The sequence below is a fragment of the Heliangelus exortis genome, chromosome 1 (assembly GCF_036169615.1).
Source record: "Heliangelus exortis chromosome 1, bHelExo1.hap1, whole genome shotgun sequence".
Classification (NCBI taxonomy): domain Eukaryota; kingdom Metazoa; phylum Chordata; class Aves; order Apodiformes; family Trochilidae; genus Heliangelus; species Heliangelus exortis.
The window spans coordinates 179,868,246-179,882,014 of record NC_092422.1 but is presented as its reverse complement, the minus strand read 5'-3'; positions in this window follow the sequence as shown (position 1 = coordinate 179,882,014).

The following is a 13,769-nucleotide window of genomic DNA, read 5'->3' as shown; positions in this document are numbered from 1 at the left end:
TAATTTTTTCTTATGAAATTAGCAAAATGCTTAATACTCTAATGAGACAAGGCAAAGCATAGCCTAGTTTAAGCAACCACAACTTTTCTAAGTCCGTGTCCTCTGGCATTATTTGTAATCTTTATGTAACACTTGTATAGTCAGTAATTTTTTAACAAAATTCACAAAATAACAGAAACAAAAAAAAAAAAAAAACCAGCATAACTCCCTTCCGTCCCTGCTTTCTTCTTTTCCTAGAAGGCAGTAACAGCAATATTAAACAAATAGCAGTGTGAGTTAGAAATGCTTTTTTCAGCTACAAGATGGAAATTTTCTTTAGCTGAGGAGAATAGAAAGAAATGCTCATGCAGGCACAGAAGTTGTAAATGTCTTTAGTTAAGTATAACCTCAGTAAAAAATGTTGGTATTTTATATTTTGTCATTACTGTAAATCCACGTTTTTAAATAAACATATTTTTTCCCAGAGCCTTTTATAGTGGAAAGCTGACTTTAAGTAATAGAAAAAGGCATTAATTTCATCTCTAAATAGTAAAAACAATTTTAAAGTTAATATTAGGACCCCATTAACTGTTGAAGGAGTCCAGTTAGTGCAAGTCTCCAAATTTAAATAAAAAAATTAAGCAAGATGTGGGTATCCAAAGAGCTATCTAAATGATCTTTCACAAACTGTCAAATATTTTCTGCTTTCTTAAAAGGTTTTAGTTCGGTTGATTTTGTTTGTTTTTTTAATTTGTCTATAAGAAAATAACTCAAAGGCAAGTATTTCACTTTTAAATTGCTTAATTACTTTACTTAAAAAGAATATGCAAATCTAGAATGAAAAAAGCCAGAAAAACTGAAAAGGCTGAAAGCTTTATCTTAGCTAGAAAGCTAAGAAAAACTGACCAATATGCAGCCATAAAAAAGCCTAGAAAAATAAAGAAAATTAAGGGACAATACTTGCACAGTGGGAATGAAATTTTGAGAATACTGTTTTTCTATCATTATTGCTTTTTCTATCCTTATGGCTCTGGTCTTTCCTTACTTCTAACTTTTGGATCTCAGAATAGGAACCTTTTCATTTTTACATTTTTAATGTTTTATCTGTTCTCCGTAAGACAGTGAATATCTTAAATTTCCTAAAAGAAGTAATTGTTGAAGTAAAGTTCCCATAAGCATGCTAAAAATAATTTTTAAGTACCAACTAAATCATACAGACAGAGCAGGATTTATTATTTACTAACTAGTACGGCTAGAGTTTTCAGCTGTTGTCTAAAAATCATCATATTGAGTCAGGTAAACTCAGATCTATGACTAAATAAAGTTTAAAATTTTGAGCTGTTCTTTTTGGTAAAGAATAGACTGTTATTTTGTTGTATAATAATTATTTTTGCTCACTTTTTGTGCTGAACTGAAATCTAAAAACCATCATCATGGAGCTGCACCCTGTTACAATGAAGAAACACAGAATAAAAAGACCATGCTAAGTCCTGGCTTATGTTTTAAATAACTTTATGAACACCTCTTCCTGAGGAATCATTATCCTTAAAATATAACTGATAAGGCATTCTTTTATTTTACAAAGCAGACAATTATTCTTTTTTGCTTTCCACATTGAACTGCTTCATTAAAGACAATGTTGACATGATGAGAATCCAAGGAATAATTCATCATAACAGTCACTACACTATTACAGATAAAATTCCATTTTGCATGACACTATTTGTTGTTTGATAAATCTCACTGGGTTAAGCTGGTCAAAATACCAACCAATTACTATTGCTAACTTATCTTCAGTACAGAATAAGTAGGTAATTGCTTTGAATGTTGATAGCTGCACAGAGAGAGTTAAGGTTAATATACAAATCATAGACGGAAAATGAATTCCATAATAAAGCATGCCATAAAAGAGAAAACAGTGTAGAATGTAGTGTATAATAGATGGCAACATTAACCTAGAGAAGAGACATCCAAAGACTTGCTGAATGTTTAGGAGTAGCATCCTATTTGTTCATTTTAACTAACTCATTCAACACATGACCTTGTGTTACTTCAGTGATTAATTCTGAATTAACATTAACCTGTAAATAAGTGTCACTGAATTGGACACCAGTTAGAATTATCTCAGTAATAGATGTCTAAGCTGCACTAACTTCATAATAACGTTTAGCATCTGATCACAGTTGGTGATAGGTCAATTTTTAAAACATTTAATTTAAAACTAATTTACTTATTAACAGAATTACTCACAGATTTGACTAATAGAAGGATTTTCTCCAAGCAGTTCAAGTATTTTTCTCCTGGTAAGCTGTAAAAGCCCTCCAAAATGCAAGTGTTGAAGTGACTCCAGTGATTTTAACAATAAAATTCTCAGCAGGTTTGCTGATGCCAGTTTCCACAAAGGTTAGACAAACACTTATGATTAATCATTTAGGTGGGGAAAAATTTGCAGTTGACTCACACTGCAGAGGGGACTGGAAATTACTTTTTGATCAGCAGTCTGCAGTATCTAGACATATTTTCATATGTAATCAAATTCAAATTAAAATTTTTATCATTTGTCTATTTGCAGTACTCCAAACTTTCCATTGATAGGAATCTCACAATTTTTTCATTACCAAAATGTATCTCTTTGTTTACTGCCATAGCTGTTCTTCATCCTAGATAAGAAATTTCTTTTTTTTCATGTGCCATCCAAAAGTCATAATAGTGTCTTTCCAGAGCAATTTTTTTCCAATTTTTCTTATATGACAGAAGCTCTTCATTCTTATGCTCATTCTTATGATGTTGTGGAGTGAACTAGTTTTTATCTCAGTTACCAAAAGCAAACTGTGTGCTAGCCAGCTTCAGAGTAAAACATATAAACACTAGTTATCTATATGAAGGGAAAACTGCCTTTGTAGTCAATGAAAATATAGTTGAATCAATCACTGCATCTTAACAATAAACTCAACATAAAGTAAACTATTAAAGAACAAATCATTCACCAAAACTTTAACCACTACTGTCATCTGCAACATGCTAGATCATAAGGTATTGAGTTCAGCAGCTTTAGGAAGAAGTAGATCTTCCAGAAGCTCATATTCATATTTGTCAGTCTTCAGTGTAAGACTCAAATAATCTCAAATAGCAGTAAGCACACCTGAATTTTGCTGATTTTGAGCTGAATTGCTCTTTAGACTCTATTGTATCTTTTGGCTCAATGTTCATTGTCTACAACATGAGCTTACACGTTACACTTTGAGGGAAGCTTCTGTGTGTCAGCAGATAAAGGTAGAGCCCTTTGTGAACTGAATCTTCCTTGCATATCGAGCAGCGTCTGGGAAATGCTTCACCTAATCTATATTGAAATTAAGTTTTTATTCAATTCCTTCGTGGTCTCATCATGTTGGTGTTTTACAAAGATGACAAAGAAAAACATCACTTTTTCTCATTTTTCTTTGTCCCTAATAAGAAAACAAGTTTCTCCCTATTATATTTATTCTGCCTATGCTGAATATATGGCCTTATCTTTTAAACTAGCATTTTATATATTGTATTTAAATAGTTTATTTAAAATATTTACAATATTTTTTTTTTTTTTTAATCTTTCTGTCCTAGTTTGAGCCAGGACAGAACCAGCTTTCTTTGTACTAATTTTAGTAATTTCCTTGTATGCTTTCCTTTTTTGTTGTTGTTTCTTGATTGTTATTTCTTGTTATCTTCCTGGTTTGCTTTTTTTTTTTTAACCAAATTGTCAAGCAAGGTTCAAAAAGGTTCAATCCTAAGGCCACAATCTGATAAGTACATCTTTTCTCACACAAAATATAACTTGTTACAACAGCTGCAAAAGCTGATGTCATGATTTTTAGCTAGTGTAGACAACTCAATCATCTTTGTTTCCTGTTGAGTACCTTAACAAACACATCAATGAAAACCAGATAGATTTGTATAGTGATGCTCCCTTGCCTACGATTCTTTTGTTCCACCCTTTACTCTCTGTTTCTTTGGAATTATTAATTAAATATGAGAGTCAGTTGCAGATTTTTTTCCCTCCTTATAACCATCAGTAGCCTATAGAAGAACATATATATCTACATAATGGAGAGCTGTTTTAGAGTCATTTTGATGGCATGCTATTCATATTGTCTTAATTAGTAGATTCTGTCAACAAATGATGGTGATAGCATTATATCCATGTGTCTGTGTATTTATAATATGCTTATGTGTGTTTCAGTACACAAACAAAGAGTTAAAGACTTTCCTAAATTCTGGTAAACCAACCTTAGTTTATCAGCAACTCACAAGACAGAAACTGTTGATAAATCAGGCTTATAACTAACAGGGCCCTCCAGAATTTTGTTCACAAGATTTTTGCCTTCCAAAATGTTCCTGAATTTGATAATTTTGGGATAATAATTCATAATTATCAAATCAGTATGCAAAAAATATAGATAATTTAATACAAGGGTATTTTTAATGATTTATTTCTAATTGCATATTTTTATCTGGAAAGACAATATTTTTATTTACAGATTTAGTAGTAGCAGTAGTAGCATAATTGATTTTGAGTCCAACCCAAGTGACAGGTTATTTGTTTAAAACTGTATGATCTTTCTGCCCTATAAGTGAATTTGCTTTTATAGTCATCCGCTGGTAATTGTTACTATTGAGCAAGAAAAGTCTATATTATGGAAATTCTACCATCTTAAAACATGACCTTTTCTGTGTTTCTGCTGCACAGTTTTCTCTATTAAAGAGAGAGACCTGATTTATGTATTCATGATTCAGATTTAGATTCTAGAGAAAGCTTATTAGGTCCTGACTAAATACTATATACAAAGAATTAAAAACAAAAAAACCCAAATCAAATAAAAATAAAGTCTTAATCAGTGGAGAAATACTTTTTTCTTCATCATCTCTTCAGAAGCTATTCCCAGAAAAATGTGACTTTTCACAAAAAAACAAAAACAAAAACAAACCAAAACAAACCAAAATTATGAAAAAGCTGCTTACTGAAAAACAAGCAAAAAGCCAAAAACCTTAGGCAAGAAACACAGAGAAGATATGAGACTTGGTAGGTTAAATGTGTTGGATGACTAGCCAAGTGAAAAGTCCCTGAGGTATGGTAGACTAAGACAGATTCTCACTTCATTATTTGGTGAAAAAACCCTGTGAAGGTATCTGTTATGTTGAGAAGTATTTCAGTTATTGTTTCAAAGACCATTCAAAAAAATTGGAATTACTCCAGAATACTCACAGTACTTTGGAAGAGCAACAATTTTGACTTACTGAAAAACTGTTTCTCAATTTTCTGTCCACCAGGACCCTTAGTTCTTTATATGCAAAACTTCTTTTCTTCCAGTCTATTTTTGGACAGATTATTCAAATCAGAGTCCAGGATTTTTTTGTGATTTTTTTTGTTCTGTTTGATTTGTGTTTTCTCTCTGTGGTTTTTTTTGGTTTTTTGTTTGTTTGTTTGTTTATTTTCTTGACACTAAAAAGGATGAGGTGTTCCCTGGTGAATGATTACTGTTCCTATAATTCAAGCAAAACAATGTAATATACATTTGCTTCAAAGACTCCTTTTAAATGTTTCACACTTGAGAATTCCTTGTCTACAGTTATCCCAGAAGCAGCTCAAACTTTGAGAGAGAAGACAGAAAAAAGGGTATCCTCCTTAGAGTAAGATTTACCAACAAAGGTGAGCCTTTTGGTGTTAAAAAGATTGGGGGAGTTTATGAAGAAGTTTAACATCCAGATCTTTGAGCGTTTGTTTGGGGTTTTTGCAATTTTTTTTACTGGGGACCAGAGTGGACAAATATCATTGGTATCCATGTATATTTCATTAATGCTCATTTATCTATTCTGGTATGTCAGAAAGACATCTGAATGTACATTGAAGGAGAGGTAAGGAAGCCACACTGAGGATCACCTGTTTATATAATTCATACATTGAAACAACAAGAGTGACTTTAAACATATACTTGACAGAGGCCTCTATATATACTAGAAAGAGTAATGGTTGTTCATTATTTCTCTTTCAGCATTCAAGACACCACATTGTTCTCAGTGTTTTAGTTTGGTATAAAATGGAGTCTGAGATACATTTCAAGGGTGAGTACATTTTGGATTTGAATCACCTAAGTTAATGGACTGAGGAAGGCTTATATCTCAGTACTGAAATGATCTTAATTATTTCTGTGGTCATTTATTCTCATAACAATCTTTGTAGCAGCAATGTCCCAAGCTCACTTTTCTGTTCATATTCAAAAGATAATTTAGCTAATGAATCATAGCAGATTCACTTGAAATTTATACTATATATGTTCCATGAACAAATCTATTTTCTTTCTATCATGAAAAATGATAGATAATTAAGCCATCCCAAATTTCCCTTCCCCCTCTTTTTTTTTTCTAGAAACTACTTTTGATTGTGTAAATAAACAATATAAACTGCTGTGTTGTGTTGCCATATTATTAATAACTACATTGTTCTTCCTTCCTAAATACAGAGGACAACAGAATCTGTTGCAGAGCTGTTCAAGTAGACCAAAGAAAGTGAAGTGTTAAACATTCTACTTATGTTCAATCAAAAAATGCTTGTAATTTACTGATATTTATTTATTACCATGTCATGCATTTCCCTTTCTTTGTTACAAGAATTGACTTTGTTCTGAAACTTAAAAATTTATGTGGATATCTCAATAATATAAATGTATTAATATTTTATTACTGGCCTAAATTATATCTTCTTTTAATTCAAAGCAGAGAGAGATAATTCACTCATTTATCACTAATAAAATCATTAATAGGTTTCATATCTAGCAATAGCCATATAATTATATTTTTAAAGCTATTAAAAATGATAAATTTAGATATAATGGGCTGATATCAATGAAGATAATGAACTGGCAGATCTGACCTCAGATTGTGTGCATATACTACTTGAGCTCATAGTCTGTAAAGAGTTACTAAAGAAGGAAAAAGAAACATAGCTAAGCATGGTGATCTTACTTTACAAAATAATAACTCATTGTTCATATTTTAGCTTTAATATTTAGATAGTAGATAAATGCCTTCATGAACTCGCAAAATTTTCAATTTTAAAATAAGTTCCTTGTCTAGTTACTAATTTAAATGCTTTTAGAGATCAATTGGAAAGGAAAGCATGAACTGGTACTACATTTACAGGTTAGAAATGATGGCTAAGAGTTCTACCTGCTCAGAGTTATCAAGCTGTACCCCTCAGAGTTGTGTGCCCCATCATGTGTGTGCCCCATGTAAAGCCACTAAGAGTGCACATGCACAGAAATGAGAGTTATTGACCACTCAACCCATCTGGAGGGGCCCAACTGAACACTTGGTTGCACAAGATATGACAAAGTCCCCCCTGAAAAGGTGGGGTCAGGTGGCATAATAAAGGCACACTCAAAATGCTGGATGCATGCTGCCATCTGAGGACTACAACTTCCTACCAAGAGCATCTCTGGATCCAAGGGAGGTGATATCTTTCCTATCTCTATCTTTATCTCTCTTCCTCTCTTCTCGTGTCTCTGTTTCTAAGCGTATCTCAGCACATGAGGGTAACAGAGGTCCTAGCTTCGTTAAGCTTTATTACCTGTTGCTTTGTCAAGTTTTGTTAGTTGTAACCTGTTGTTTTGACAATCTCCTTAAATTTTGCTAAATTATACTCCGTTGCTTTGAAAGTACCCTTTTGCTAAATTCTGCTATTTTTAATCCATTGGTTTGAAAGTAACATCACTTCTAATTCTGGTATTTGTAACCTGACATGCTTTATAATATTACTCATTTTTAAGTAAAGTTGGATTTTTTGACCAATTAGTCCTGGGTAATAACCTTACTCCTAGACTACCATGCAGAGAATTCCCAAACTTAATCTCACCAAATATGTTGTTATAAGAGATTAATATGAGGAGGTGGATTCAGCCCAGCCACAGCTAGGCTCCTCTCTGAAGGAGTTTAGAAAGCAAGGGGGTCCAGTCCAAATCTCCCAGGGTTGACCCCCACTCTGGGGAACTATATCCATGCCTACTCTGTGGGATGTGATGTTTGGTTTGGTCCCCATATTTACTTTGTGACATGTGACAATGCTGAACCAATCTTGTGGGTCATGACATAAGTAGATACAAATGTAATTTTTAGTAGCCAGAAGGAGGACTAAACCATAAGAAAATGTTTTAAAAATTATGAAAAATATTGTCCCAAATTATCTCAAGAATTCGTATATCTTCTAGAGCCCTAAGTTAGACATGAATGTAGGATTAGGATTCACACTTTGCAAGTTTTCTAACAAGCCAACAAGTCAACATTTGTACCAATTAGTTCTACTAGAACAGAATTCTGTTTATGGGTGCACTCAGACATGACAGATATACTGCCTTGATTTTCTGTGACTTAAATGTAGCATAAACCCTCTTAAAATCACATCAGAGCAACATTGTGTGAATTAGTTGTGCACTCCCCTTTTTCAGCTGTGTTAGTTTTTGATAGATATTTCAAGGAAAAAATTTACTCACGAATGAGAGGAGATTTACCAATAGAAGTTAAAGTGTAAGATCCTTAATGGGTGGTATGTCTTCAAAAGAAGAAGAGCTGTGGAATATTTTGATGTAATCTTTCCAGGAATGAACAAACACAAAGAAGTAGCGTGGTCATTTTACTCTAGCAAGCTTCTTCACCTGTCTCATGAATTTGCTCTGAAGGTCTAATGAATACAGTCAACTAAATAGAATTTAATTTATACAATCAAATAGAAAACATTTTTTTAAATATTCTGTCAATTTTTCAACAGATAAATCTATATTGATATCCACATGAAGATTTAAACTATGGATTGTACAATTTATATACTAATTACAGAATTTTAGTTGCCTTAACTCAACCTTAAGGCATGCTGATTTCTAGAAAAGAATCCAGACCTCATTTAGACACTATTTCACATGGTTCCATGACAGAATTACATTTTTTGTCACCAAGAACCTTGAGGCTTTCTCTGAACACTACCAAGTTTTCCAGAAATATTTGTGCAATACACATCCTTATTCCAGCCAACTAATGATAAGGTACATTATTGTATAGACTTTTATTAATAACAGTGATCTACACTCTATTTTTTAGGAATATGATCATCTTAAGTAGCATGCATGGTCCCTCAGATTACAGATCTGACGAAAGACATAATTTCAAGAGCAGAATGAATGAGTGAAGCATTTATAATTTTTGGAATTAGGTGCCTTAACTCCACAGAAAACTATATACCAAGATCTAGACAACATCTAATCCCTAATGTCTCTTTATTTTATGATTAATTATACATTTTTCAGCCTGTAGCTACTGCCAAACGAGTGACAACATAATTATTAATGCACTTTCCAAATAATCAATTTTCTTGTTTGGGGAGGTCTGGTTATGGTGTAAAAGAATAATCCACAATATCTGTCTATTTATCCATTGTCTACATTGTCTCCTATGAGGAGAGGCTGAGGGAGCTGGGGCTGTTCAGCCTGGAGAAGAGGAGGCTCAGAGGAGACCTCATTGCTCTCTACAACTACTTGAAAGGAGGTTGCAGGCAGGTGGGGGTTGGTCTCTTTTCCCAGGCAACCCTCAGCAAGACAAGAGGGCACGGTCTCAAGTTGTGCCAGGGGAGGTTTAGGTTGGACATTAGAAAGAATTTCTTTACTGAGAGGGTGATCAAGCATTGGAATGGGCTGCCCCGGGAAGTGGTGGATTCTCCATCCCTGGAGATATTTAAAAAGAGACTGGATGTGGCACTCAGTGCCATGGGCTGGTAACTGCAGCGGTAGTGGATCAAGGGTTGGACTTGATGATCGCTGAGGTCCCTTCCAACCCAGCCAATTCTATGATTCTATGACTGCTCATCATCTCTCTGATTCCTGGGAAGAAAAGAGTTATAGAGATCTTAATTTAGGTCAGAAATAAATTATGCTATCTCCTTCTAATTAATAGTTTAATACTGCTAGATCTTGTTTTAAAAATCAGACCATCATAACTAATACTTGGCTAATAAGGTAGGATTTTCATAGAGCTATATATTGGTATAGATTATACAGATAAGATAGATACAGAGAATACAGATAGAGAGAGAAAGGCAGAGATATAGACAAAGATAGAAAAATATGATATAGATAATATAGAAAGATATTCTTATATCCATATCTGTAAGCAATTCATATCTTCATGTAGTTTTTTTATGCTTAGTCTTGGCATGACAAACTGTTTTGAATACTTATTATGGAAGTGGGTCAGGCTCTCTTACTTGCAGGTAACTGTAACCATGAAATCATAGAATCATAGAATCATAGAATCATAGAATCATAGAATTGGCTGGGTTGGAAGGGACCTCAGAGATCATCAAGTCCAACCCTTGATCCACTACCGCTGCAGTTACCAGCCCATGGCACTGAGTGCCACATCCAGTCTCTTTTTAAATATCTCCAGGGATGGAGAATCCACCACTTCCCGGGGCAGCCCATTCCAATGCTTGATCACCCTCTCAGTAAAGAAATTCTTTCTAATGTCCAACCTAAACCTCCCCTGGCACAACTTGAGACCTCTTGTGCCCTCTTGTCTTGCTGAGGGTTGCCTGGGAAAAGAGACCAACCCCCACCTGGCTACAACCTCCTTTCAGGGAGTTGTAGAGAGTGATGAGGTCTCCCCTGAGCCTCCTCTTCTCCAGGCTGAACAGCCCCAGCTCCCTCAGCCTCTCCTCATAGGATCTGTGCTCGAGTCCCTTCACCAGCCTAGTTGCCTTCCTTTGGACCTGCTCTAGGACCTCGATATCCTTCCTGAACTGAGGGATCCAGAACTGGACACAGTATGCTCCAAACAGAAACATATTGAAAATTCCTCATGAAATTCCGTCAATTTAAGTCCCTCTCCACATTACCTAATCTTTGTAACATTCTTTTACCAACAGCAAGAACCCTTTTTGTATTCAGTCAGTAACATAACTTGATAATGAAAATGGTGTGAGGAGATGCAGAGGAAAATACCCCAGTAATTTTCCTATAAAACAAAAGAAACACATCTAAAATTCTTAAGGAAAAGAAAAGGTGGGGGTGGGTTTTTTTTGTTGTTTTTATTATTATTATTGTGATATGAGTCATACAATAAATATAAGTAATTAGCTTTTCTCTATACACTGTGAACACATGGCAGCATGAATATTGGTGAACTTGTGGTCGAGGAAACAGATTGCACGTTATTACACAGCTGGAAAATAAACATGCTGCAGGGAAGCAAGTATTGTTTTTTCTCTAATTTAGATTTTCACTTTAAAACACTAGGGGTTTCATTTTTTTTTTTTTTTTTTGGCTTGTTTTGTTTTGGGGGTTAAAGAATTAGGTAAGTGAAAAACACACAAGTAAAATAGCTAGGTAGAGAAAAGTGAAGATTCTTATAAAATAATTCAACAAAAATAGCATACCTGGAATCTGAGTTTTGGTATTGTTAAAACAGCAATGTGGCAAATATTTTTTTAAGTAAAGAAAATATTAAATTATTTGATGATAGGTAAACATTAATAATAGCAAAAGGACCTGAAAATGAGACCAAGAAAGTATGAACAAAAATATCTTTATCAGACAAATAATTCAACGCACAATTCTTCTACCAACCAACAAAGCTCAAGGATGTAATTATTTCACTTCAGACAGGGAATATTCAGTAATTAAAAGTCCAGGTGTCTCTTTAACATAACTGGCAAAAGAAATAAACTGGGAGGACAGCAGGAATGCAGAACACACCAAACCAACATAAACTCTATGAGAATGGAATTAACAGTTATTGTTGCCCACGTATCCTCCACATCCTAGATAGATGTATCAGAAGGAGGTTGTGACCCTGTGGGAAGTGTACACTGAATCACGCTCTCGGCAGGATCTGTGGCCTTATGGAAAGGACCCTTGGTGAAGCGATTCATGATGAACTGCAGTCCATGGAAAGGACCCACGCTGGAGAAATTAATGAACGACTGTATCCAGTGGGAGGGACTCAGTTCTGGAGCAGGGGAAGAGTTGTGAGGAGAAACAAGAGGCAGAGAGTCTGTGACTGCAACCCTCATTCTACATTTCCCTGCACAACTAGTGGGGAAGTAGGTAAAGAAATGGAGAGGGAATCACAGAATCACAGTATCACTTCTGAAGGTGATAGAAAAGGCCTGTACAATACAAGTAGCCAATAAGAGTGTTGTCACACATCTGTCTGCAAACAGGTCCTTGTATGAAAATGAAAAATAGATGTCTGTATACACTGGGGGAAACACAGTAGCATAAATTCTGTAAATAACAAGCACAGAAGGCAGAAGAGGATGAGATGATGTAGCATGACTAGAGGATGATCTGACCCCCCTAAAAAAGAACAAAGGAGATAACATCTCTTACAGCTCGATGTAACTTATAATTTTGGATCTGTGAAAACAAACCACCAAAGGTTGGGTGCAAGGATAAAGTTTTATTTGACAAACAACACAAGCAAAGTATAAGCCTGTGAAGATACAGCAAATGTGTTGTGAGGCAAAAGGAAAGGCAAAGGGAAAGAGAAAGAGAAAAAGAGCCCCTGGAATCTCTCCCCTTAAGTTTCCCAGCACTCTCAAGGCTGATTCAGGTTTTAGAAATTTTTTTCTCTCGGAACGGTCCCCTTGCCCCACCAGAAAGACTGTTGTTGGATGGCTCTTCATCACTAGCCATCATTGGCCAGTTTGACGACCTCCTGGGTGAAAACATCCACCCAGTATTTTCAGTCAATATGAGTCTATGCCCTAATATTCCATTTGCCACATTGTCATTTGAGGCAAAGAAAAATTCAGAATTCCACTGAATTGAAGTTCACACCATCACACCCTAGCAATTTTTTGACATTTTATTGTTTTATCAAAAAAACATTTTATATTAAATGTGCAACATTTTCAGAGGTCAGAATTTCATAATTTCTTATCAGAGGTAAATATTAGAGCTGAGGGGGTTTCTTTGATCCATTTTTGATTCAGCAGCAAGAAATGGAGGGCACATTTATGAGGCCTCATTTTCTACTAACATGTTTTTAGGAGAGGGTAGCAAGGTCTATTAGACAAAGGCAGGCATATCTAAAGCCAAAGATTAAATTACATATACAGATATATGAACTACGATGTCATCGTGAGCAGGATTTAGTTGTTTAGAAATAGATACCTGGCATCATTTGAGATGCTGTAGATCATCAGAGACATCTCATGATGTTCCATCTTTGTAGAATGCCAGCTAGAGGTCAGGTAGGACAACTAGGCGATGTCACATGCCACTCTAGTTACTGTATTTATATAACTAATTCAATAACTAATTCAAGACCAATGTGTCAGCTCTATTTCAGTGCAATCAATTTTCTGATAAATTTGCCAGATTGTAAACAGGAGCTTCAGACTCCTGAAGATTTATCAGAATGTCCTGGCCTGGGTGAGTCAGAAAAATCTTTAGCTGGAAGCAGGTAGGGAACATTCAGGTGTAACTACCCAGTCTTACCTGGGTAGTACAGGGGCTGATCAGAGAGAGCCTATTGACTTTAGATATCTATGGCAGGAATTATTATTTTTTCATTTATGATTTTGATAGTATTGTGATGGTATTTAGGCCAATGCTTTCCATAGAGAGTAATTTGTCTTTCTGGACCTTGTAGGCTTGTGCTAGGAAAATTACTCCTCTATAGGCTGTTATTTTTGTTGATGGGCCAGAGGATGTGGCATATTCACGGACTCACAGGTTTGGAGTGAGACAAACTTTATTATATGAGACAAA